This window comes from Panthera onca, chromosome A1 (genome assembly GCF_046562875.1).
Source record: "Panthera onca isolate mPanOnc1 chromosome A1, mPanOnc1 haplotype 2, whole genome shotgun sequence".
Classification (NCBI taxonomy): Eukaryota; Metazoa; Chordata; class Mammalia; order Carnivora; family Felidae; genus Panthera; species Panthera onca.
Window position 1 is genome coordinate 35,863,917 of NC_138339.1, and position 27,992 is coordinate 35,891,908.

Here is a 27,992-nt window from a genome sequence, read left to right on the forward strand (position 1 = left end):
CCACATTTAATAATACCTTGTTATACATGTTTTAATATACCCAATATATCATAAACTTTTTGAGAAAAGCAATTCTGGATAAGTAATAATTATATTTCTCTTATACCTAACAGTGTCTTGCCCATAGTAGGTGCTTAGTAAATACTTGTGGTATAATCAAGTTAAATAATAATAAGTAAATGGTAAATGGTAAATAAATGGTGAACAAGAATCCAAAAGTCTATGAATGAGAGTCTAACATTAAATTATATATCTTTAGTGCAGAAAATTTATGACGTATCTTTAGGATACTATGAACATCTTTGGTGTTACTGGGTTTGAGAAAGTTAAGGTTGATGAAACACTGAATTATTTTAAAGTGTCATAGTTCTATTTTTGGTCATTAAATATAGATATTTTCTAGATATTTGCAAATGATATATCTAGTAAGGGGTTAATATCCAAATACATAAGGAACTTCTACAACTCAACACCAAAAACTCCCCCAAGTAATCCAATTAAAAAAATTGGCCAAGGACATGAATAGACATTTTTCCAAAGAGATTTAGAGACCAATAGACACATGAAAAGATGCTGAACATCAGTAAGCATCAGGGAAATGCAAATCAAATGCAAATCAAAACCACAATTATATATCAAATATATATATATATATATATTGATATATATATATATATATTGTCAGAATGGCTAGTATTGAAAAGATAAGAACTAAAAAGCATTGGCAAGGATGGAGAGAAAAGGAAACTCTCATACACTGGTGATAGGAATGTAAACCACTGTAGAAAACTGTATGGAGGTTTCTCACAAAACTAAAAATAGAAATATGACATGATTCAGTAATTCCACTACTGGGTATTTACCTTAAGAATACAAAAACACTAATTCAAAACAATATATTCACTCCTGTGTTTATGGCAGCATTATTTATGGTAGCCAAGATATGGAAGCAACCCAAGTATTATCAATGGATGAATGAATAAAGAAGATACGGCATACACGCACACACACGTGCATACACACAATCAAGTATTACTCAACCATAAAAGAAAGAATGAGATCTTGTCATTTGCAACAACGTGAATGGACCTAGTGAGTATTATGCTAAGTGAAATAAGAGAAAGAGAAATACCATATGATTTCACTTGCATGTGAAATCTAAAAAACAGAACAAATGAATAAACAAAAAACAGAGACAGAATCATAAATACAGAGCACAAACTGCCAGAAGGGAGATGGATGGGGAATGAGTGAAATTGGTAAAGGGGACTGAGGAACAAACTGCCAGTTATTTGAATAAATAAGTCAAATGGATATAAAGTACAGCAAAAGGGATACAGTCAATGATATTTAATAATGTATGGTCACACATGGTATCTACATGTGTAGTGAGCATAGCATAATGTATAGAATGGTCAAGTCACTGTTGTACACCTGAAACTAATATAATATTGTGTAAACTATACATAGAAAAGATGAGTTCTCTATCTATACACATTTTTATATGAACATTTTCATTTTGTGAATCAGTTACCTCTTCGTTCCTCATTTGAAAATAAAAATTATTTGTAAAGTTGATTTGAGTAAAAAAGCAAATAAACAGAGCAAATTTTTAAAAAACTCTACCCTCTTTGTATAAATATGCACACAAATAGGTCTTTATATCCTATTAGTAATTTCTTTTCAGATGGCAGAAAATAGCCTATCATCACTCCATAACATGAAAACTTTTCTTCTTATGGAAACACTCTTTTTTTAAATGTTTATTTATTTTTGAGAGAGAGAGAGAGAGAGAGAGAGAGAGAGAGAGAGAGAATGAGCAGGGGAGGGGCAGAGAGAGAAGGAGACACAAAATCCAAAGCAGGCTCCAGACTCTGAGTTGTCAGCACAGAGCCCAATGCGTGGATCAAACTCATGAACCATGAGATCATGACCTGAGCTGAAGTCAGATGCTTAACCAACTGAGCCACCTAGGCATTCCTTGGAAACATCTTCTATTCTTTAATGTTGAGGAAGTGGTAAATATCATTCATATTTACTAATCTAAGGCTCAAGAATGTCTTACATTTGTATATTATTTGTTACAAAAACTCACATTTAGATTGCACTTTAGATGTTATCTTTACCATTCTTTTTAAAATTATTGTTGTTATTATTATCATTATTATTACTTGAGACAGAGAGAGAGAGAGAGAGAGAGAAAGAGAGACAGCATGAGTTGGGAAGAGGGGCAGAAGGTGAGGGAGAGAATCTCAAGCAGGCTCCATGCCCAGAGTGAAGCCCAACACTGGGCTTGATCCCATGACCTGGGATCAATGGGATTATGATGGGGATTATGACCTGAGCCGAAATCAAGAGTCAGTCAACTGACTGAACCACCCAGTCTCTCCTAGCAAACTTTCTTAGTTGAGATCATTAGTATTCCCACACAATGAGCCGTATTTGAGAATATGAATGTTTGATGCTGTAATTTGAAAAATTTGAGCTGCCAATTCATAGGTATCTGTTATTTATATTCATGTGAGTTAGTGATCTGCATCTCTCCCTGATTATTTGTTTTTTGGAAGAGAAAAAAGAAGATGGCATATAAATAACTTTTTCCCTCCATATTTGTTTACCCACAAGTAAAGAGATTTCATAAATTCAAATGAAGAATAATTCAAATATTATTAGAATGTCTCTAAATCAGGAATGATTTGTTACTTAAAAGTAACAATTTATACTAAATATACTAAAGTATAAAGTTATATACTTAAATAATTTAATGACTTGTTCATATATGCTGCCCATTTCTTATGTATGAATAAAAATCATATTGGAAAAGAACACAAAATTTCTCAATATTGATTATTGTACATGTCACTTCTTTTTGAAACCCTGAGGCTTCTTTAACATATTTTTGTTCCTTTAAAAAGTAGAAATAATTGATAAGCTTTCATTCTATTCAAGTGAATAATCATTAAGATTAATATTGAATTCTCTAAACATATCTTGATATGCTCCAAGTAAGAATAAACCTTATGATTTCTCTTTTTTATTGAGTGGGTACATAGAAGCTATTATAATTATGTAGAACCACACCCTTCATATAAAGCACACATTCTGCAGTTCTTAGATATGAAAACACTAGCACATATTTGATTTAGACGAAGCAAGGCATTCTCAAGTTATCCAATAGTTTGGGATGACCATGCTATAAACCTGAACTAGATCCATGCACCTAAAATCTGCCTCTGCCTGTCCTTTGCTATTACCAGATGGGATTAGGGATGGGTGAACCCAGCCATGATTTAGGTTCATCAAACATCTTGAAATACTTTTCCAATGTTCTGGGTTAGGCAAAACCCAAAATGTGTTTTGCCAAGCACATTTTCTCTTAATTCTTAAACCCAGGAGTATTTTAAGGTAAATTTAATCCATATGCTTCTGATTCATTTACACTAAACTCATCAAAATGTTCTGTCTTAAGAGCTGTTTGATGTGCAAGAAGCTTTTTGAATATTTTATAAGCCTTTTAAAGTCCAATTCACTGGACTGTACGTTCAGCTCGGCCAAGAGCAAGCGAACTCGAACCCCCAAATGATCAAGTTTGGTTGCAAAGTCAAAAAACATCAAGGTTTGCAACGTGGTCACGCATATTTGGTCCTTGGTAAGGATATATATTAACATTATTTTTGCAGAATGTAGATTGTGTAATACTATGAGTAGTGAGTACAATGCAAAATAGGGCATGGAAATATAAAGAAGCCAAGTGACAAATAATTCAAAGCAGATTGAATGTCTGTTCTTTAGCAAGAACCATGCACGAGCTAACATAATGGAGGATGACGCGGCATCTGTTTTCATTTTTCTTTCTTTTGGGAAAACTTTCTTCTCTTTGGACTGTATTTGGACTTTTCTGAAAGTTCTCTCCCATTTCTATCTTTTGGACAGTCACAGAATTTATCGTTAGCATTGTATTGCTAGCATTAAGTAGAAGAAAATTCTGTTTAGTATTTAAAAGGGATAGTTTTTCTTATGAAAAAGTGAAAATGGATTACTAACTTTATTTCTTAAGATATCATTGGCTATTATAACTTTTAAGTTTGCAAAGGAATAACAGTTTGAGGTTCATTATGAAATCTACAAATCAAATTCACTATCAAAGTCCCAACTTATAAATTTAGACTGAATAATACTTATTAAAATTTGTAATAAATAATATTCTATTTGGTTATATAGGTAAATTCATTTATATCTCTCATTATTGTTTCTATGTGATCTAGAAAACCCAGCTATATTCAAAGTATATTTGTACATAACACTACCTAGGGGCTTAGCTATATAAATAATAAACCTAAGTAGTAAGGCAGAATATGAGAATGTAGGATAAAAAGGTGTCATGGAGAAATCATTTATTACAAGCTAAAAGGCTGAAATATTGTTTTTACTTCTCAGTTATGAACAGTTCTAGAAGCTGGACCCAGACATTGAATAAAGTTAAATAAAAACAATAATAATTTTAGCATAAGTTTTGACAGTTGCACATGTGAAGTTTGTTTTTTCCTACTGTTGTTGGCTAAAACATTTTTTTGTGGCTTCCAAAATATTCTGTTGTAATGAGACACAAATGATAATAAATATCTCTATAATCATTATATCAATCATCCTATGTTCTCTTTTAGCACTTCCTCAGGAATACTGGGAGTGAGTGGCTTAGATGAACACATTAATGGAGAGAGGGAGGGGAAAACAAGTAGATTGCAATGAGAGATTGAAATTCTTTACTAAAATGACACACTTGGTGGTGCCTGGGTGGCTCAGTAGGTTAAGTGTCAGACTTCGGCTCAGGTCATGATCTCATGGTTCATGGGTTCAAGCCCCACATCAGGCTCCCTGCTGTCAGCGCAAAGCCTGCTTCAGATCTTGTCTTTCTCTCTCTCTGCCCCTCCCCCTCTCATGCGCCAGCGTGTGTGTGTGTGTGTGTGTGTGTGTGTGCGTGTGTGTGCGCGCGCGCACGCTCTTTCTCTCTCTCTCTCAAAAATAAATAACCGTTAAGAAAATATTTAAAACGGCACACTTGAACACTTTTTTCCCCTTTCTCTGTATGCCAATTTGTATTTAACCATACCATGCAAAGATTATAGTTTTTAAGAGTTATAGCTTTGAAATGAATATATTTTAGTTTTTAACCCTCACCAATGGGTAAACATTGCAAGTTAACTTCATCTTTCTTTAACTGCAAGTTTCTTTTCCATAAAATGAGGACATAAATGCAGGATTTAAAACAAATTTTTTAAATGTTTATTTATTTTTGAGAGAGAGAACAAGCGAGGGAGTGGGGGAAGGACAGAGACAGAGGGAGACAGAATCTGAAGCAGGTTCCAGGCTCCTAACTGTCAGCACAGAGCCCAACACAGGGCTCCAACTCATGAACCTTGAGGTCATGACCTGCGCCGAAGTTTGATACTCAACCAATTGAACCACCCAGGTGCCCCCAGGATTCTTAAAATTATTGAAAATGATAATATACATGAAAGCCTAAAGTCAAATAGATATATCCACTTTTAGAAAAGGTAGAGCATATTCCATTTGTTCAGGTCTTTTTGCTGTGTCAACTCTGTTAGGTTATAGCCCCCTTTCACTCAAACACGAATCTAGGCATTTTGATGAAGGTATTTTACAGATATGATTAAGGTCCATAATCACTGAAGTGAAAGAAATTATTATTAGCCTTTTGGTAATAGCAATTATTCTAAGCAACCTAGTGGGCCTGATTCAATCAGTTGAAATACACAAAGAGCAGAGCTAAGACTTCCGTGATGAAAAGAGAGAGAAATTTTGCCTGAGAACAGCACTATGAGCCCTGAATCAAGAGTTCTAGCCTCCCCTCCCTAACTGCCTGCTCTGTGGATTTTGGACATAGCTAGCCAGCCCTCACCAGGGCTTAAATCTCTTAATATAGGTCTCCTACTGGTTCTGGTTATCTGCTTGAATGAACCCTGGCTGATGTGAGGGCCATACGTTAATTCATTGAGCAAATTCTTACCAAGGTTTTTCCAAATAGTATTATTGTAGGTACCAAAGACTGTGGAGAACAAATTGTTTTTGCCTCTGTCATCATTGAGCCAATAGAGGATGTTTACTTCAATTATAATATAAACAAATATTTAAATTAAAATAAGTACTTTGAAGTAGAAGTACAGAGATAGAACATTATTTTCATATTAGCTTTTTTGGTTTTCATATAGAAACAGTTAAAACCTTTTTTAGTGAATTTTAATCAGACATCTTAATTCAGTGGCAGATTTTTGTTTCTGTGAATCTAGAGTTTCCATTATTAAAAATAAGAATATAAGTTTTCTTCTAAGTGAAAATATTTTATCTTTCTGGGTTTAATGTATTGATGGAAGAAAAATAGATTGATGGGTTTTAGGTACAAGCAACCTAATTAAACAAACCATAGAGGGGCCATTTTATCTATATTAGGATCTATTGTGTTGCCCAAATGATCATCATTGTTAATATATGTTTTTATTGTCCTGTAGCTAATATGGCATGCTCATTCATGTGTATAGCTAGAGAAACTTAATACTTTCATTGGGAAATATTTAATCATCACATGTGTTTAATCAGAACAATAAAAAGATGCTTTAAAAAGTAAAAAGAGCTCTCATGATAAATGTTAAAAACAAATATTAAAAATTTGAAATTTGTGGTTACCCTTTGTATGTGTTTCTTATTTAAATCTTAAGAAAAAACCACGTTGTCAATAAGCAAATTTGAAAGGGATGCAGCCCTTCAACTAGGAAGTATTATAACTATTTTTTCTATTAAAAACATTATTTTCTGCTTTTCCCACCCTATTCCAATATTATTCCCCACTTAGCCTTTAACTCATATGTATTTAAATTCACAAGCATTCATTACTTTTTACCAATTACATGTTCATAGAATTATCCAGAAATTAGCTATTTGATTGGGAAAACATCAAATGAATTTTCCCTCTTCTTTGATTGCCCTCGGACACCTACCTCCTGCTGCCTCGAGCAATTAATAGGGTTATTTCAATTTCAAATTGCCCAGTCCTTTAGTGGCCGCTTCCTAGCCTGGAATTCCATCAGATATTAATCAGATTTTTAAAATAAGGGTTTTCTTCCATTATAAATGGAAATGCTTTCTTACTGAACTAGATCAGGATAAGACAAAGTTAATACATGTTTTCACTTTAAAAATAATAGTTTTGGTAACTGAGAAAACAAAAAGCTTTGCAAAAGCATTTTAAACATGAATACTCAATTTGCAATTTTTAAAAAATTTATTTTCACAAATATGTTTTAAAACTGTTCTGAACAGAGAGGAAATATAATATGGGTATTTCTAATTTTTCACACATTACTAATTTTGAAGTTTGAAAACAAGTGCTGTATTGTGAATTTCCTTTGTTTGTTTAAGAAAAAGACATTCGCTAAACAATCAGCAAAGTTCAACAGATTTCCAGGAGGAATACTAGAGAACAAACTGTTCTACACTTTAGGATTATCCATATATAACCAAATGATTTAATTATCATAGAAATTGCAGCCAATATAATTGGTAATTGATATCATTAAAGCTATTGCTTATTGCACGTTACCAATAATTGCTATGAATGAGCTACTGGTACACCAGTAAATCTCAGTTTATTGTGCCTTATACAAACATTCTTAGATCCTCTCCAATTTACTTCACTCTGCCTTACAATTAGTTTGTTTTCGGTCTGAGCTATGATGAACCTATTGCTTCATTGGATGAACTCTGACCCAATGCGTGCTTCACTAATTTGCCTGGTTTTATTGTCTTTTGAAAATGCAAGTACCAATGGATTAATAATGCAGGAACTTCTTAATACTCTTCATGAATGGGATTTTATGTAAAATTAAGGAAATGTAAAATAAAGACCAACGATCCCAAAGACTTCACTTAAATGCTATGTAACTTGCAAAATCAAAGCGATTCTATAAATTGCTTTCCTTCGGGCTTTCTTCTTTGTAAACATGCCCAAATAAATAAAATGTTTACATACAACCAAGCAACAGATCATTATGGAGCAAAGTAAGAGAGAAAATAGTGAAAGGCAATCTGTGAACAGTTAGAAGACAATGGAATATTGAACCTTAAACTGAAGGGTCCATAATGGACAAATGATGCCAAACCATGATAATAGCCTTTTTGATAGTGTTACAAAACTAACTGGATGAAAAGGATGGAACAGACGTCATGTATTTGGGCTCCAGTGAAGCATTTGAAATGGATCCCATTTCCATTTTCAATGGATCCCAGTGGATCATGAACTTTTACTTGCAAATTAATTATAATTGCTTCGGAAGAGAACAGAGTCATGTGTATTTGGAACTGGCTAAAAGACCATAAACAAAAATCGTAGATGGTAATGAATCCAGTTGGAGGATAATTGCAGCAGGTTATCACAATGGTCAACATTTTGTAAATCTCTATTTATTGATTGGTAGAGAGAAGTTTTCCTCAATAATTTTGAAGTAGAAGTGTTTTCAGAGGCACCCAATATAGTAACCAGAGATAGCTAATTGCTAAATTAAGCTAACTGCTAAATGTAAGATTTTCTAGGAATCAATATCTAATTTAGAATTTCTACTTAAGTCGACTTTTGAAAATGTTATGTAAAACAGTATAAGTGCATAGTATTCAGGCAATAACTAGTGGCAATAAAATAGAATTTTTAAAACAGTACCACTTGCTGTTTAAGTGTTATTAATTATATACTTTAACTGCTTATTAGAGTAGGTTCAATAGCACCTCCATTAGCAACATATCAAAGAAATAAACTAATCTTCTAATTTTTACATAATTTCTCTATATTTGTTAAAATTAAATAGATTTTATAGTAATAAGAGGACAGGACAACAAATCTAAAAAATATATAATACAGATTTTTAACTGGCAGGAGACTATCAGAAAATAGCTCTGAGTCTTTTATAGAAGAAGAAGAAAATTATTCATAGATTTATAATGTAATATGGTAGAATAGTTTTCCCAAAATGTGGGCTACAAGATATTTTAGAAGTTATGAAATAATGTTTAAATTGTATGCATTTATGTATATTAGGAGAAAAAAAACAAATCCATGACATAAACATTACTTAAAAATATACTTAAGTTTAAATAATAATTAATCTCAAAGTATTCAGTGAAAAATGCTACAGTAATATAAAGTATGCCCCAAATTCAGGAAATTGGTATGCAGAATATTAATCTTTAGGAAATGTTGCAGATAAAAGGCCAGTATTGTCTCATTCATTGAAACAAAATATCTTTAATTACAAGATAGGGTAACATATTGAGATAAGACAGGCAAGATTCTCAAGGAAAAATAAGATTAAAATGACAAACGAAAGTAACTTTCATAAAGTTCTATATAATTCAAACATTTCTCAGCTCCAGCTGACAGCTTATTCAATTAAGCAATATTCCATTGAAAATGTTTGCATCACAGAAAATAAATCCGAAGCCTCCTGCGATTTAGTACGGTTTAACCTACTGAAGTGACAAATTCTGACTTATTTACCCCTTCCAATTTTTAAACATCAATGGAATGAAATGAAAGCATATTTTTCAATGTTAAAGTGGAAAGAGTAAATTTGCTTCTCGTAACTCTTAGTTAAATGAAAGCTATTGCTCCAAGATTATATCACCACTTATTTTTATTTATATAACCTAAAAAGATAGAGGCATGAGAAAGCTAGAATAAAATGTACACATTGAGGAAAATGCAGATTTTCAAAGGTTTTATCTGAGTAGAAGCAATGAAAACTTTTGGTTTGCACAATAGCCTCCCAAGGGTAAAGGTGGTATTTACATCACTGGTTGTACTTAAAATTCACCCTGATGAGCAGTGAAGCCGACAGTTAAGAGAGTATTCTCGCAGGAGAGATTACATGACCTGTCATGCATGCATTTTCCATTTCTTATTGATGTGATTTTGTTGTCCTAATAATCACTCTTTTGGAAAACAATTTACTGGCAACTTGAGTGTTTTCAGTTGTATCCTTGGGAGTTGTCTGGCTGTGTTCAGCTAGAGCTGAACTGTCATTTCCAAACGTGGTGAAATCAGGAAATGACACCATAGATTCTAGCCTTTCCTTGAACGTTTCTACTTGTAGGGGCAGTGTTAATAATTCTCAGCTTTTGGAGTTAAAGAATAAGCACTGCAGTTTACCTTACATGTGGAGTAATACTAATGACACTAATATTATATATGAATATCTCCTACTTCACCATAATTCTTGGCTTTAATGTGGTCAGGACCCTTGTCTTACCATATTTTTGCCTGAACATTAGCATATATTCATTGATCCATTAATTCTCTCATTCAGGAAATGTTTGCTATATGTCTATTCTGGATATTGAAGACACAATGATAAAAATATATATATGTCCTTGAAATATATATTATGCCCACTGAAGGGCATAATCAGGCAAATGAATAATTATAATAAAAGTAATAACTGATCTCATTAGGAAGTAGCATGTGTTTTGGGATTGTGTTGAAGGGACACCCAGCCTACCCTTGTTAGTGATCATAGGGGTGATGATATAGAGTATCTCAGAGAAAAGTGTGTGTGTGTGTGTGTGTGTGTGTGCTATACATACAGTGACACTTATATAAGTATTGAATATTTAAGGAGTTAAAAATATTTAATATGCTATAGGGTAGAGTTTGAGGGGATGAGGATGAAAGATGAGACCGAAAGGACTCCAAATGTTGTCTGCTCCACAACTCCAGGGGCACCACTCATGAAAGGATGTTACCTAGGTGAGGGAAGTAGTAATCTAAATTAGGCTAGAAGCAGTGAGGATGGAAAGAAGTAAATTGAGCCAAGAAATATTTAAGACACAAATTAAATAAGACTCAATGATCAGATATGGGGAGTGAGAGAGGAGGGCAGAAGATGTTTTGCTTGATCGATTAATTGGGTGGGTTGCTATTTTTGTTGCTATTAAGTAAGATGAGAAACACAGAAAAGTCAACTCCAGATGAAGAAACTTTTCTAAGATAGTTTAGACTTGTAGAGTTTGAGGTATGCATAGGAACTCGAAGTGGCTATTTCTAGCAGACAGTTAGGTATGTAGGTTTGCAATTCAGGAAAATAATCTGGATTCGAGGTATTTTAAACAGATGATAATCAAAGCTATGGGAGTTAGGAAAAAAATGAAAGGAATATTTGTCTTTTTTTCTGATTAGAACTATAAAATCCTAGATTTATAATAATAATTATTAAAGGATAACTATAGGAGTCGATTCTGTAGTTTGCTTTGATAATCCAGGCTTTAGCTTAATATCCACGTAATTTATTAAGATCCCATTTTCCAAAATAGCATAGAAACTGCAAATAAGCAGGAAGCCAGCCAGTTGTTTTTTTCTATACATATATTTATTAAATACAAATATATATATTTCTATCTTCCACAATGAATGTGTAATAATATTTATAAGCAGAGATAAGTGAATGGTATTGAATGTTTTTCTAACTTATTTATTTTGGGGACTGGATAATAATTGGCTCATTCTTCATAGTTGAAACAGTATTTGCTTTCAAGAAATTAAATGAAAACATGAATGAATAAAAAGCATAGAAATGTCCAATTTATTTAATCAAAATATTGGTATTGACCTTAAACAGTAAGGCACCTGAAAAAATAGGGTTTCTACTCTTTTTTTCTCAGCACAACCTATTGTGGAAAAACAAATGAATAATAAAATAAAATAATAAAATGCTATTGGCAGAAAAAAGAAAAGCAAAGAAGCCAAAATAATGAGTGAGGTCATTTGTATTCTCGGCAAGTGATAATTATTTGCTTGCAATTGATGTTGTTTTTGGTATTTTGAAAAAAATGGGAATTAAGAAGAACTTTAGTAGATACATTGTTCTCAACCTAGATTGCTATGAACAATATAGCATGGTCCTGTACATTGCTCTGAATTTGAAGATGATACTTTATTTTTCATCACTGGCATGTGGCTATGTGTATAGAAATCCAAAACAAGTAATCAGTCCATCAATCGGTTATTTGTTTACACAAAATCAGAAGAATTAGCTTGACTGATTCCCCCTCCTTGGATGTTTGGGTATTAAATATGTAACCCAGATGTCAGCGGGGGCCACTTTGTGCTCCTTGAAATCTAGGTAAAATTGTTTGAATCTTGATACCCACCGCGTGGAAGGCTGAAACACTTTTCAAAATGTCAGTGAAATCTGGGCAGCTTGAGATCTCATGGTTCCTCTTCCTCCAGCCTGTTGCTTCCCGTGTCTTTTATCCACCCTATCATTTCAGATTTACACTCTGAACTTTTTATTTTTTGTCACAAAACAAAAATATAGCCTACTCATATGAAACATTCGTGAGTGTAGAGAACTCTCTGGAAGATTGGGACAAGAGGGAATTAAGAGGGGAGAAGCATTTGCATTGTTGCAAAAAAGGGTGACTTCACACTCAGTATTAGGCCCCCCTGACTGACTCCTGCAGCTACATCCACTTGATGGCATTTCATTTCCACTAGTCTTTCAGCTCCTCTGAAAAGGTACTTCCGAATAAAGTTATGAGTTTACATATACACCCCACGACGTAGATAATAGTGTTGTTTGTAATTGCAAACATTGGAAACAAAATTACCTTATAAAAAAGCCTGTTATCAATCAGGGTAATTCATACAGTGTGATATTGAGCAGTCATTTAACAACAAGCAGTCAATTTAAAAACATATACAGTCTTGAAAGGAAAAGTCTCCAAAAGATATTAGAAGTAAAACCAAAAAACACAAGGTGCAAATTGATATCTGTTATGTTTCCATTTTTGGAAGTAAATAAACATATTTTGAAGTGAAAGGATACCCCCAAATTATGAGAGATTTCTTTTCAGGAGAGGTACTGGGTTAATGGGAATGGCTTTTCCCCTTCAGTTTTATACCTCAGTACCATTTATTTTAAATTAGTTAATAGTGTATTAATTAATTAATATAACTGATTGTCAAATTGGCTTACATACAGTACCCAGTGCTCATCCAACAAGTGCCCTCCTCAATGCCCGTCACTGACTTTCCTTTCTCCCCACCTCCCATAAACCCTGTTTGTTTTCTGTATTTAAGAGTCTCTTATGGTTTGCCTCCCTCTCTCTCTGTTTTTATTTTTTTCCCCTTCTCTTCCCCTGTGGTCTTCTGTTAGTTTAAAGAAATTCTCTTATTATACCATTTAGAACAGCTTAGTCATTCCTTTATGGTTATTAGAAAAAGAGTTGCTATTAGAATGAAATCTAAAGTCCTTTATAGCCTGAACTTTGGCCACCCCAGTCTCCTCCTGCCCAGCCAACTTGCCAAGTCTGTTCCCACACCAGATCCTTTGTGCTTGTTCTTCTTTGTGCTTCAACTTCTCTTTACCAACTGCCTCACTTCATCTGGGTCTTGATTCAAATGTCATCTCTTCAACGCCTTCTGTGACCATCTTATCTATCCTAAGCCTCCTAACCCATTTCATCATTCTTTGTCTTCTTGCCCTGTTTTTTTTTTCATGGTACTTATCACCCCTTAAAATTGTGTGTGTGTGTGTGTGTGTGTGTGTGTGTGTGTGTGTGTACATGTGTGTACCCCATTAAACACTAACTTTATGGGAGTAATGGCTTTATCTGTTCTGTTGCTATAACTTCAAATCCTACTGGTAAGCACTTAGATAATGAACACGAGTGAATGAATAAAGGGATAAATAAATTAAGGTGGTCACATGTTCCCCTGGTCTAATCTATAATACAGGAGTTTGTCGAGAACGGTTTTCTTCCTAAGAGGGATTCATGTGTCAGCTGTTAAATATTACACTTATTTTGTTTTGAGTATTTATTAATTTGTACCACATAACTTATGGTATTTAAGACTTGGAGCAAGTTTTAATAAATTTGCCAGAATAAAAATAGTAATAATTCAAAAAAAATGGAGCTATTACTAGGTGCTATACTTATGCATTACTTTAGGTAATCCTTTCAATAATCATATGAGGTAGACCATACTTTGACATTTGTTATAGGTGAGGAAAAGGATTACTCAAGAGCCCACAACATTTGGTTGCTTACTTCAGATTCCCAGAAATCTTATGATATTCTCATGAATCTCTACAGAATTTCTTGACTAAACTAGGCATATTTAATGAGTTTTCCCTATAGCAGGGAAGAAAATGAAAAGATCCACCAATAATTTTTCCACCATAATTTTATGCAGAAATTATAAGATATGGTCAACTGAATTATAGATGCATACTAAGAGGCAGAGTTTCTGGTTTTCTCAAAATATCTATATCCATTTTATCGATTCATCAAAATAAACCAATTTTAATTTTCTGATTTTAACAATTACCAGTGTTTAAGAGTGGTCGATAATCATGGAATTGATAGAAAAACTATTTTTAAGGAAGACTTCTGGAACTGTATGCTCCAGGTGAGACTGTCAGCCTCTTCACCTTCCCCCAGCCTGTGACACTGACATTGAGGGACAAAATCTAATATGTAGTGTATAATTAGAATCAAATAGCCACCTTGCCCTCAAAATGAATTCCATTGTGTCTTCCTTTAGTTCCTCCCCTCAGTTAACACCAGAAACACAAGCCTCCAAGGCCTTCTATCATTGTGCAGATTCTTGGCCACACATGACTCTATATATTTCTAATCTGATCAAATCAGGTCATTCCACATAACTCTCTATACTTCCTATTCTGACCAAATCAGATCATTCCCGGTAATGGTTTCTCTACCTGTGTTGACCTAAGTCTCCTTTCCAAGGACATAAATGTGTTTTGCCTCAGTCACAGTAGCTATCTATTGATAGCCACTGAATAGAGTTCCTCACTATGCTTATTCATCCAATGCTGAGATTAATCTAGATAGCATGTATTAAGCAAAGATTGGGGAGGGTGGGTCCATTATGAGAGATGTGCTAAGGTAGAAGAAAGCTTATTTCAGAGAATAGCAGAAATTTAGAATCAGAGGGATATAGTCGCCTTATATTAAAAATCAATTCCCTTTAAGTAGTCGGGACTGTATTTTCAAGTCAAATTTTTAAGCAAGTGTGTCTAATTATGGTCATCCTGGTAAAAGTGAGGGGTGGTGGTGAAAACTAAGGTTTTAAACCTTTTCAGTGGAAGCAGTGTTTGTTGGAGGTGCTAAGGGCAATCTTCATGCTTTTAATTACAGTGCAGTTTTAAAAAGATCATTTAACATTTGAAAGTTCTAACTAATAGGTCAGTCCCTGGAATAAATTTTTACCTTCACCACTCCAAGCTAGAAACAAGGTTAAGAGCAGAAAAGTTCAAAGTAGCCTCTGGAATAAAACCAGGTTAGTATTCCTATCTCTATCGTGAATTCTCAGCACATGAGGTTGAGATGAACAGTCATTGAATGGGTGAGCACCAAATTGTGCCATCACAGATATTACTGGGCCAGTTTCCTGGGAGGTCTATGCCACCCACTCAAAACCACTGGCTTCCTGTGATGGTCACTAAGCACCTTGACAGGTCTCAGGGCCAGGGGAGAGTACATGTCTGTTTCCTGGGGCTCTGCCCACACACCTGTGCCTGTCTGCTACCACTCTGACAGTAAAATGACAAATGTTCTTTAAAAAAATGCACATAATAAGACATTTGAGTATCGCTGACTTCATGTTAGTGAGAGATGCTGCTGGCTTAACTCATTTGTTCTGTGTTGAACTGAGAACAAAGCTCCTCTGGCTGCTTTTGAGCGTTTATTTGAAGTACGTAAAATATATTTGATCAGGGGTTTCTTGCTCCATCCTGGTTTTGATTTGGTGCTCGCTCTTTGTTTTTGTCGTGGATGTTTGTTTGCGGGGTGAACCTATCCAGCCCTGTGAGAATATTCAAGTCAGACTATTGTTTCCAGACCCACGCTTTGCAATCACACCCCTGGCAAGGTTCAGGCCCATCAGGTGGCTACAGGAGCTAAGCCCTCTATAATCATCAGTTGCCCTGGAACAAGTGAACGTGGAAGGTCTAGTGTGGAGATACCATATCGTAGTGTCTTTTGCATTTAGGTTACATTTTAATGCTCTCTTTTTTTTTTTTTTAACATTTAACTCTTTTATAGTGACAATGGACAATGTTACTGGACATTTTTTTTTAATGTTTATTTATTTTTGAGAGAGAGAGAGAGAGAGAGAATGGGGGACGGGCAGAGAGAGAAGGAGACACAGAATTGGAAGCAGGCTCCAGGCTCTGAGCTGCGGGCACAAAGCGGGATGTGGGGCTCAAACTCACAGACCATGAGATCATGACCTGAGCTGAAGTTGGAGGCTCAACTGACAGAGCCACCCAAGCGCCCTGTGTTCCTGGACATTTTTCAGTGATTTCTTTTTGGGGCTAACTTTGATCAACAATGTACTTTTTTAAAGAAAAGGTACAAGAATTACCTTTAAAACCAGAAGTGGATTTTTAAAATTATAAACAGAAAATTAAAAATTTCATTTGATGCTGACTGTGGTGAGAATGATTAGGCTGAATAAAATATGATAAGTTGTAGCATAAACTAATTTCACAACAGTTTCATACTTTGAAAATAGAATGGAACATAATGGTGAGAACTTCATTTTTTTTTTTTAACTGCCCTAAGTTTTGGTGTAAATTATACTGACTTTAGATCTGGGCAAGCAGGGACTCTGTCCTGGGTCCATTCCTGAAAGGGTCCTATTTTTGTCCTCCTATGGCTGGCTGCTTCCCTCTCCATGTGTCCTTGGCTTCATGCCCATGACTCTCTTCCAGAGTATCCCTTAGGTATCCTTGTTCCCAGAATTCCCTGCCTTCCAGCCACTTCCAAAATCTGCATGCAGATCTCCCCTGGATCCATCCTTCGGAGGTAGTTCTAAACTACCAGTGTGTATGTACCTCCCTAGGACCGAGGGGCAGCCCAGGAGTGACTCTTAATTGGATATCTATAGAGCTTTGACATGCAGTCACAGTGACCAAGTACATCCATAAAACGCCCTTCAGGTTGTGGAATAAAGCCAAGGTTTGTTGGAAAAGGAGGTCACTGCAACCGGGAGGCCAGTATTACTCATGTCACCATGTGCCAGCGCAGGGCTCTAAGGAGTCCGAAGTTCTAAGTGCAAACCCAACCACCCACATCCTTCTGAGGGTATATCTGCAAGGTTAGAAGTAGAACATATTTCATTGTCACTTTTAATAACGTGTAAATATTTAGAAATATGATATTTGAGGTTTCATTTGTATTCTTGTTTCAGGTCCTGCAAATATCAAGGTATGCCTGTATGTGACACAGTTTAAGTCATCCTTATAATAATCCTGTGGGTGAGTACTGTCTCTTTCTCTACTTTACGGAAGAGGAAAGTGAGGCACAAAATGTTTATTCAATTACCTCAGGCTAGTGAGCTCGGTTTTGAAAGGGAAGGATGGCTTTGATGATCTCAGGGACTTTCTCTTACCCCTGATGCTGCCTCTTAAAAGAATGGGTCTGTAATTCTCACAGAACATTTCTAGATGACATAAAAGTAGATTCTAGTAATTCACTGGCATTCACCTTTTATGTTACGAACATTACCTAAATCCATGATATATGTTCTGTTGTGAAATCGGTAAATATTTTTATAGTCCTTGTAGTTACAATGTCATTTTGAAAGAAAACATTCAGTGCGTGAAAATAAGGTTCTTACCTTCTTTCATCATTTACCGAACAGTTTAATGTTACATATACACATAACATTTTTTATCACGTCAGCATATTTATACGTAAATACAAAACTGTCACTCTACGATGACAAATATGAACATTTACAGTTATTTTCTGAATCTGACTCAGTTCGCTGATGTGCAATTGCAGACTTTTCAGTTTCCTGTAATCATATTGGCAGTAAGTTCCAGAAATTTCCCTTGCTGTGCTGATTTGATAAATGCCTTGCAGTAAGGTACTGAATCAAGTATTTCAAACGAGGCAGGAGAACACTACATATTTTTGTTTGTTTTCTGATAAAGTAAATTCTTTAGCTAATGACTCCTTAAACAAGATTGCATCATCTTGCCTCTCTTACCAGTGTCTTAAAGAGCTAGATGGCTTTAATCGGGCAAAGCATCATTTACAGCTAGATAGAGTGTCAGAAAGGAAGCAGACATCTGAACCTCACATTAAAGCAAAGTAATGTGACTGTTCACATTGAGTGGATATCTGACAGATAAATACTAATGTATCAGAAATTATATATAGGTAATTAACTATTTCATAGTATTGCAAATATATTTAAATTTATGTTCTGCTTCCTAGCAAATATTTGCTATCCAAGGAATCTATTCCCTTCGTCTCCAGGTTGGATACCTACTAGAGACATGTGGACTTATAAACCTTGTAGTATGACTTAGAAACAAACTTTGCTTTCAAATGTTCTTGTAAGCTTCTGAGTCTTTTTCATTGAACAAATTGTCTGTATGTTTCAGAGTTTTCTTGGTACCATAACCATAGTAAAACATAGACATGTATTCAGATGGTGAGGCTGTAACTGTCATGGGTAACTATTCTCACTGACTGATATGGGAAGGAGTATAAAATTAAAAATTTGAACTTTTTGTAACATTATACTTAATACCTTGTCACTTTTGTTTTATTTGTGGGTCCCTCCCATTAAACATATGGCTCTGCTGTTCAAAACTGGATGAGAAAATAGAGACCAAGCTAGGACACGCAGTTTAGGCAAGAACTGCCCAGGACCAGGCCCAGAGTTGTGGGGTGGGGGTGCAAGAAAAGGAAATTGGAGCATAGGAGCCCGATACAATTGTCTCATAATCGTCTCTAAGTAATTTGTCCGACGTAACTCTCTTCTAGCAGCTACTTGCTAATTTGTCCTAATTTACCCAGAAAAGACTGGACACTCACTAAAGAGAATTACCCTGTTTATTCTAAAACCAAGCCCCATAAACATCATGTAAAAGTCCTTTCTTCTAGGCTGGCTGACGATTTGAACCCGTGGAATTACAGAAAGCGAAAAGTGTCAGTTCTATCGTATCTACTTCAGTGATTGAAAGTTGCCTGATCATGGGAACGCTATAATGCTTCCACGTCTGTTTATTCTTCACCAAATACACATTTGTCTTTTTATTAGCAGGCACCGCACAAAGCTAATAGCTTGTGTCAATCACCTCATACGAAGGAAATGTTTTAATATCACCACTTCACTAATAAGAAACTTACTCTTTCAAACCTTTACAAATAAATGACATTGGAGTTTAATAAGCAAGCAAGTAAACAGACAAAAAAACCCCACTTTTGTCTGTATTTCCCTACTTTTCTGAATTATCTCCTCAAAAACAAGATATGGCGTCTTGATATTCAAAAACTGGGGAATGGAAGAAAGCCAAACTCACAGTCTCCTGGAAGACCTTTAGTGCGCACTGATGTCTGCCTCCTACCTCCAGACGCACTGACTGAGGGATGGACCCTCACCTCATTTCCCTTGCCCTGCCACCCACCAACCCCACCCCAAGCAAGGCTCTGTTCACTAAGGAAATTTTGCTGCTGAAATTCTATTTGGGGGAATATTATGAGTTTACTTTTCACTTAGGATAGTATTACACATGCATTCAGTGGCTGCACATCAAATTACGTTGCTCTCTTTTTCCTTTAAGTCAGAAAGGAGGTAGTGAGTATTGAACAAAGGGACTGCTCTGAAGGTAGAAAGAAAGAGAGAAAGCAAACATTGTTAATATGGCCTCATATCGTCAAATTACATGGCCATTAACTGAATACAAAGATTTCCCATTTTGGCAGGCCCCTAGTGCTGAATCTAATGTCAAATCATGAGTATATCAAGTATTCCACTTTCTTTTTAATAGGAAAGAGACAAAACCATTTGTAGTTTAACTGAGGGGACTGCCTCTCATCTTTCATGTTGGCTTTGACTATGTGCACGTTGTGAATCTGAAAATGGAAATGGTATCTTGATAGTGTTACTGAAGTCTCACTTTGGGGGACTATATCAAATAATCAGAGGTGGTTGGAGAGAAATTTGAACAAGCCAAATTGTTGACTTTTTCAATTTATAGAAAGCCCCTGTGAGTTAAAACATAAGTGATATGTATAAATGGGTTTATTGAGCTCCTTACTGAGTGTATTTTTTCCCAACTTAGTAAGTGAGGTAGTATCTGAGGCAAAACGGTGTGAAGAATGTTTATTTACCAGATGGGGAGGATAAGGCAGCCAGGATCCTATCCCTGACTTGACAGGGATGGTGTGTGCCCTTTCTTTTGGTTCCGCGGCAGCTACTAAATCCTGCCGTGCTTCCTATTGCTGGCTGACAAGAAACAGAAGCCTCTTCCCACAAGTGACTGGTGGCAGATGGATCAAGCCACTGAAACGCTCTGCCCCAGACTTTCATCTGTCCAACTAAACTGGGTCATTACAAAGTGCGCTTTCACACATTGCTCCTCTTAAGGCTGCAATTTATGTGTAATGTGAGCAATAGTTAGTTTAATTTAGCAAGTTTGTTTTAGACATTTACTATACGCCTGGTACACGCTGCTTGCTTTCAAAGGTTAAGAAAGGCATGGATACAACCTATTAGCTTGGTGTGTTTCGTTTTTAAGAAGAGTAATGAATGTAAATTTAAGAAGATCTATCACTGAAGGAAATCAAGGTCCCTTGGTCCTCAATTTTCCTGTAGATTAACAAATTCTTTTAGGGGCAGTTAGTGAACAAAGCGATCAGAAAGAGAAATGAACAGGATAAATAAACATTGTAGGTATCTGGGGAAAGAGAGTGGTCAATTTTAAAGTCTGAAAAATTTTTATTACACATATTGAAATTTAAGTAATGGATATTACTACTTCGGGGGATTAGATACAGAATTATAGAGAGGGATAGTTTTGTTTAATTCTTATTTATTTAAAGCTTTTATTTACCTCCCTCGCCATCTATCTATCCACCATTCATCCGTGCATCTGGTCACTTACTTTGTATTTAAAATCTTCTTCAGTGAAAACTGAGTTTCTTCACCATTTATCATATAACCCACAATTAAACGTTTTTATTTTATTTTAAGCTGATGACTGAGGAAAAGCAGGTCTGAATCGAGCATATTGCCGAAGGATTTCCATTCTAAGAAAGCCAGCTGGTGGGCATTACTGCCTCAAAGGGAAGCTGGCAAAATGCACAAACAAAAACAAAAACAAAAACAGAAACAAAAAACCAAAGGAAAATCTTATTCTGCAGCTTTTATGAGCCCAGAGTCCTTGAGCACTTGGGAGACATAAACTGTAAACATTATCTTGATTTCAGACTCGCACTATAGCCCAAGGCAGAAAGAAAAAGTGAGGGCAGTTTGTGGACCTGTTTTCTAGTTGCAGGTGTATGGGAATGTGTTGTTCATCCAACCCAGAATCAGCTACGAGAATTTTTTTTTTTTGAGAAAACCCAGCAAGTGGACAAATTTAGTGGACAAATGGAATAAAACCCAAGTTATGTTTGCTGTTTTACAGACCATTAGCTGTTCAAATACCCGGCAATAAAACAAATGGTCTGTCCTTTAACTTTTAGATAATTACATGAGTTTAAAGACTCATAAGATTACTTTATCTGAGATTTAATGCAAAATATATGCCAATTATATTTATGTGAAGATAGGCATTCAACTTAATTAACATGTAAAATATGCCTCTTTAAAAACCTAACACACTGACACAGAATGAACACAGTCAGGCACATTTTGGTGACTTGTGCATATTCTTTCCAAGTTAGTGCTTTGGCAAAGTAATGAAATGCTTTCTACTGAAGGAAGAGTCAGGTAGAAATGCCACACCAATCTGAATATGAAGTATAAAAGGTGATCTAAGTGAGAAATATCGCTCTATTGGTTAATTCACTGCCTTACATGTCTTAACAGTCATAGGCTGATTCTCAAGTTTTCTGTGTCAGATGACAGGGACCTGATGAATTTTGTTGCAGTTTGGAATACCGGGTCCAAGTCCTTGCCTTGTGGGCATTGGGGACAATATCTGCATTTTTTGAATCTGCAGATTTCACCCAGTAATTTGGTCTCAGTAGGTCGGGCAGAGCCTGGGAACTGATATTTTTATGAGGGCTTCAGACAGTCTAGAATCTGCCAAACTTTGCCAGAATGTATATGTGATTTGTGACTAGTTTGTGAACTGAAATATAATTGATCTAATGTGCAGCTCCATTTTCCTAATGGTTTTGGCTCTGATGTTGTATTGGAGTATTTGAGCCTATTTGAAAAATACTGTCTAAAGATCATTCCCATCTTTCCCATACTTTTCCCCTCTAGAAACCTATTTATCCTGTCAAGTTGATGCAAATGCCACCACTTCCAGGTAGGCTTCCATGATCTGAAATTACAGCTGAAATTATAAATAATCCCTTCCTACACTGACAGGGATTGGTCTTCTACAGAAACGATTTCAGTAATACGCTTTTTGATGTGGTATGTGTGTCTATTTGAGGAATGTATCTTTCAAATTATTGTGGAGTCTACTCTGAGGATTTTCTCAAGGACATTACCACGTAGTGTCATTATGAGGAGCAGAATGATTTTTCTTCCCAGACAGATTCTTGTATTTTTCTGCAGGCAGTATGGCAGAACAGTTAGGAACATAGACTTTGAAACCAGACTGCACGTATTAATACCTCAAAGTCATTATTTACAAGCCATGTGACTTTGGACAATTACTTAATGTCTTTTGCCTGCCTCAATTTCTTCATTTGTAAAGTAAGGATAAATATAATGCCTATCTCATAGGGTTGTTATGAGGAATAACTGAGTTGATATATGTAAAATGCTTAGAATTACATCCACCTTTTTACAATTACTATATTAGATATTTGCCATTACTATTATGTGCCATAAGTGGTTTGTTTTTATATTATAAATTCTGAGAATTAGTTAATCAGTTTTCTCTCTTCACATTGACTGAAAGCAACTATAAAACTAAGTTTGTGACCTGACCATAATAAAGCAGAGAGCATTTTTAGCCTCATTAGGGCTCTGCTTTTTATCTCTTCCACAGTATTTCTTATCAACCATGTAATTTATGCAATCTTGTATAGTTTTATGAATTTGTGGAAGCTGCTTGATATTCTTTTTGGAAAACCGTAGGGCATGTAAAAATAAATACACATTTCTTTTTATCCTGGTAATTGAGTTGCACAAAAATATGAAGGAATTCAGGGATAACTTCATTCTAGGACAAAGCAGAATATAAAAAGCTGGCATTTAAACAGAAGAGTTTGAGAGGGGGGAAATATTATAGAAAAAACAAGAAAGGTCAATGTGGGGCAGTAGATAGTTTTGTTCCCAATTTTCTTTGCTGTCATTTGCAGAAATTTTATATGGTTTAGTGCAGCTCTCCAGTGTGATCTTCCATAATATTTTCAGTGGAAAGATGGTCCTTTTGCAACAGGATCAGATTTCAGGATCACTGAATGAAATTGTAGTAAAACTAACCTGACAATTTGGAAGCCCAATGCCATATTTAAATAGCCTCTGGGCATGTGTAACACAGCTATTCATGAGTTATTCTTGTTGTTTTCTTAAATTTCTTTGGGTTTTTTAAACTGATGTCTTATACTGAAAATTTTAACCATAAGAAAAACAAAAACACTTTTCTCCTCCCCCTTTATAAATAGCATTGGATGACTAGGGATGGATTTCCACCCTTGAAATCTCTCAAAGGCTTAGAATGTTTCTGTAAACCACAAGAGCATTGCTTCTCTACAAGAGCATTATGTCTGTGGTTTACAATGTCATCTGGTCTCCTTGATTGATTTACAGCATAGTTATCCAGCCATCTCAATTCATTAACTTAAGTATTTTTCTCAGCTTAAGTCACGTGTCCTGTCAAATCAAGACTTCTCTTTAGTTCCAAGCAATGCCTTGTTGCCGGAATTCTGCAAATGCCAGAGTAGGAAAAGATCTCTCTCAACTTCAGTGATTCATGTCTCCAACTTTTATTGAACAAAACTATTTACCTAAAGGACTTACACCTTGTGAGAATTAGTGACAGCGTGTTAGGCTGGAAGGGTAAAGCTATCAGAGATGGCAAAGAGCTACTGATGGAGCACTAGAAATTCTTCCAAATTATAGCACGCCCCACTTGGACGGGAATTCTGTGCCTGGAATCTAGGCAATGAAATGTAAGCATCATATATGCATTTAATTGCATATTTAACTCTACTAATATTTTTTATGTGCCAATTTTATGTTTTCTAGCCATTAGTAAGTACAAAAGCCAAGTAAATCTGTCATTTAAAAGTATGTTTCTATTATACAGCAATTACGGGTAATAGAAGTAATTCTAGAATTTACATCCTGGTATACAAATAAGTGAGATTAGAAAGCTGTGCATAGTAAGCTACATATTAAAAGCTACTTATAAAAGTTCAATAAAATAATTATGTTAGAATAAAAATGACAGTTGGAGTAACAATATTGTAACAATATTCTTGGATATTCATGGTAGGCATTTAGATAATTACTGTGTGGAACAAAAATGGATCTGGAAATATTTTATTAAAAAAATTCACTAAATGTATCAAAATCTTGGCTGCTAAGACAATTATTTCATCTTTTATTTTTCATGCTATTACAACTAGGTCAGAACTTTTACATGGTTCGTTTGAAATCTGGGGGAGAATTCTCGATCTACAAATGTTAGCAGTCTCGTGAAATATCTTGTTTGCATGTAGACTTCTCTCTTCTGCCCTGTGTTTTACTGAGCAAGAATGATGAATGTTTTGGTGTATGATTTTGCTTTTGGAGTTCTGCCTCAAAGGACAATATTATCAAAGAGTGAAATTTGGAAAATAATATTCAAAATACTTTTGAGAATTCTTACTTTCAGAAATTTTATTTTACTTCTACCACCTTTTCCTAAAAGAACTGGATGAAGTGAAAATTTAAATGTTCTTTCTCTGAGATAATAAAAATTATGTCTGTACTATTGATGACTACTCTTTATGTCCTGTATTTTAAGTACTAGACATTTCTCCTTTTCATAGTTTTTAGGAAAGAGAATAGAAAGGGTGATACAGTGCACAGAATATGGATTTCAAAAGGCAGATGTGTATCTTTTCAAAGGTAATTTTTATTTTTGATATAATAATATAATAATTAATAATATAATATAATAATAATATAATAATCTTTCAGATAAAAAAATCTTAAGTTGTTTTGGGGCACCTGGGTGGCTTAGTTGGTTAAGCGACTGACCCTTGGTCTCAGCTCAGGTCATGATCTCACAGTCTGGGGATCAAGCCTCACTTCAGGCTCTCTGCTGGGTGTGGGGTCTGCTTAAGATACTCTCTCTCCTTCTGCCCCGCCCCTGCACACGTGCACATGCTCTCTCTCAAGAAAAGAAAAGAAAAGAAAAGAAAAGAAAAGAAAAGAAAAGAAAATCTTAAATTGTTTAAAAGTATAAAAAGCCTATTTGTGTCTTCTCCAGAAAACATGGGACATGAGACATTTAATGTCTCACTGAGACATAGTTTTTAATGGAATCAATTTATATGTACTCACGTTGATTGAAATTTTATGTTTACTAATATTTACAAAAATGCATTTAGAAAAAGAATTAAACATACTTTCGGGGTGCCTGGGTGGCTCTGTCGGTTAAGCGCCGACTTGGGTTCAGGTCATGATCTCAAGGTTCGTGAGTTCAAGCCTGGCATCGGGCTCTGTGCTGACAGCTCAGAGCCTGGAGCCTGCTTCGGATTCTGTGTCTCCCTCTCTCACTGATCCTTCTCACTGATCCTCTCACTGCTCTGTCTCTGTCTTTGAAAAATAAACATTAAAAAAATTTCTTTTAAAAATAAAAAAGAATTAAACATACCTTGCTATATATCAAAAGGAAAGCTTAATTGTAGCCCAATAAAAACCACTTACGTAAATTATATTGAAAACATGTGTTGGCTTTATAGATAGATACACTGTTCTTCCTAGAAGAATGCCTTGTGGAAAATTACAATTATGATTTAGAAGAACAAAAAAGAGGATACATCGGGTCAGAAAACATGGCTGTCCTTAGAGTTAGAGATTTCTGTTTGGTTATAACCTCTGAGCATACAACTTGAGAATTTTAAACTCATGGGATAAATTAACAGTCTTAATGGTACTGGATCTAATTACAGCCTACTTGCTGTTGGTTAAACACCTTATGATGGGAATGAGATCTTGCTATTCTCTACACTCACTTTTCCATCTTAACTGCACCTTGGATTTTTTTTCTTAAATTTCTGGGCATAAGAAGGACCTCATTAATTCACAGTTGTTTAGATCTCTCTGGCTAATTATGTATGTCATGTAGCATTTCTTTTCTAAATGGTGAGAAAACCAACAGAAAGCAGGATCAGCCTTTTTTTTTTTTTTTTTTTTTTTTTTTTTTTGGCTAAATGTCTTAACAGCATCCATAGCAACAAATATCCATTGAAATCTAGCAGTGAATTGAATCTGGCATTGTAGTTCTAGATATGCACTTTGGGTAGGTATAATGAAGCTGCCTTAGCTTTAGTTTCACTATTATGAGTGAAATAATAGTTTCACTATTACGAGGGCATCATAGTGACCTCACATATGCTAGTGTTAAGTAAGATAGAGGTCTCTAACAGTATGAACTGGCAAGTGAAATTATTCAATAAATGCCAGATTTTCTCTTCTGATTATTTTCATACTCTCTGAATTCCTGCTTTCATAGCCAGGCAGATACATCTATTGTAGAGGCAGATGTAGCTATTCATCTACAGCTATTATCACTTTTTGTGCTTGATATTATAGTTTACTATTCTCTGGTTTGTGTGCATAGGTTTTTCTTTATTTCCAAAAAAAAAAAGGATGTTTGAAGACAGATATTTGAAGATATTTTCTTATACTCTATTGTGTCATATTAACAGAGTGTTGGATGTATGGTAACTGTTGAACACACCTGTCTACTCATTGTTGACCTAGTCTAAGACTTCTTAAAGACTAGTAGTTTTTTTAATGTGTATTCATTTTTGAGAGAGAGAGAGAGAGAGAGAGAGAGAGAGAGAGAGCACAATGGGGAGGAACAGAGAGAGAGAGACAGAATCTGAAACAGGCTCCAGGCTCTGAGCTGTCAGCACAGAGCCCTATGTGGGGCTCAAACTTACCAACAGCGAGTTCATGACCTGAGCCAAAGTGTGATGCTTAACCGACTAAGCCACCCAGGCACCCCAAGACTAGTACTTTTGACATACACATGTTCTTAATGTGTGCTCATTACCATAGATAATTAAGAGTTGCCCATGAGAATCAAATAGTAACTATTCACAATATAAAGGATGAAATTTGTGGGTACAGATGAAGAAAGAAACAATTATTTGTTAAAATATGTTCTCAGCTGTACTAGTAAATACCCTCTAAGCACAAATTAAAAAATTGCCGTTTCCAGTAACATGGCCCCATCTGAGTAGCTAATTCTATTTTACTGAGTTTGAGAAGCTGCTAGAGTTGGTGGAATGAATTTCTCACTAGAGATTTATCTAACAGGAAATATCTAAAGAAGATTTGAAATTTTATAATTCACTGAAACAATTACATTAGTTGCACATAAATTTCTCTTGTTTTTATAGCATAGGGCTTCAAGGGGAGAACTTCTAATCCATGTGCTAAAGCATGCAATTTATGGCTGGAATATTGTATGCATGTGGAAAATTATGATTCCCAATTGTATGAGGAGGATTTGGTCATTACAGGAGTATTTATCATATTCTTGACAAGCTATCCATCCAATGACTGAAGACCTTTTATAAATAGCCTATAAGTTGTTACCAAACAGGAAATAATTTAAATGTTATTTTATTTATTCACCATAAAGTATTTTATTTTCTTCTCTTCACAGCCTAGAAATATAGTATATATGTGAATATATTTCAATTGACAAAGACAGGAAAGGTAAATTTATAACACAATTCAGAAGACCATC

At 35.1% G+C, this 27,992-nt stretch overlaps 1 long non-coding RNA gene across 2 annotated transcripts in view; it reads left to right on the top strand.

Annotated features, from left to right (window-relative positions):
- The window catches only part of LOC132680791 (uncharacterized), a 490,013-nt gene that overhangs the window by 418,141 nt on the left and 43,880 nt on the right, over positions 1 to 27,992 (top strand). For both annotated transcript variants that reach the window (XR_013555043.2, XR_013555042.2), the window contains 3 exons: positions 17,282 to 17,348; positions 22,325 to 22,370; positions 25,054 to 25,132. This is a non-coding gene — a long non-coding RNA (uncharacterized LOC132680791). The remainder of the gene's footprint in view (positions 1 to 17,281; positions 17,349 to 22,324; positions 22,371 to 25,053; positions 25,133 to 27,992) is intronic.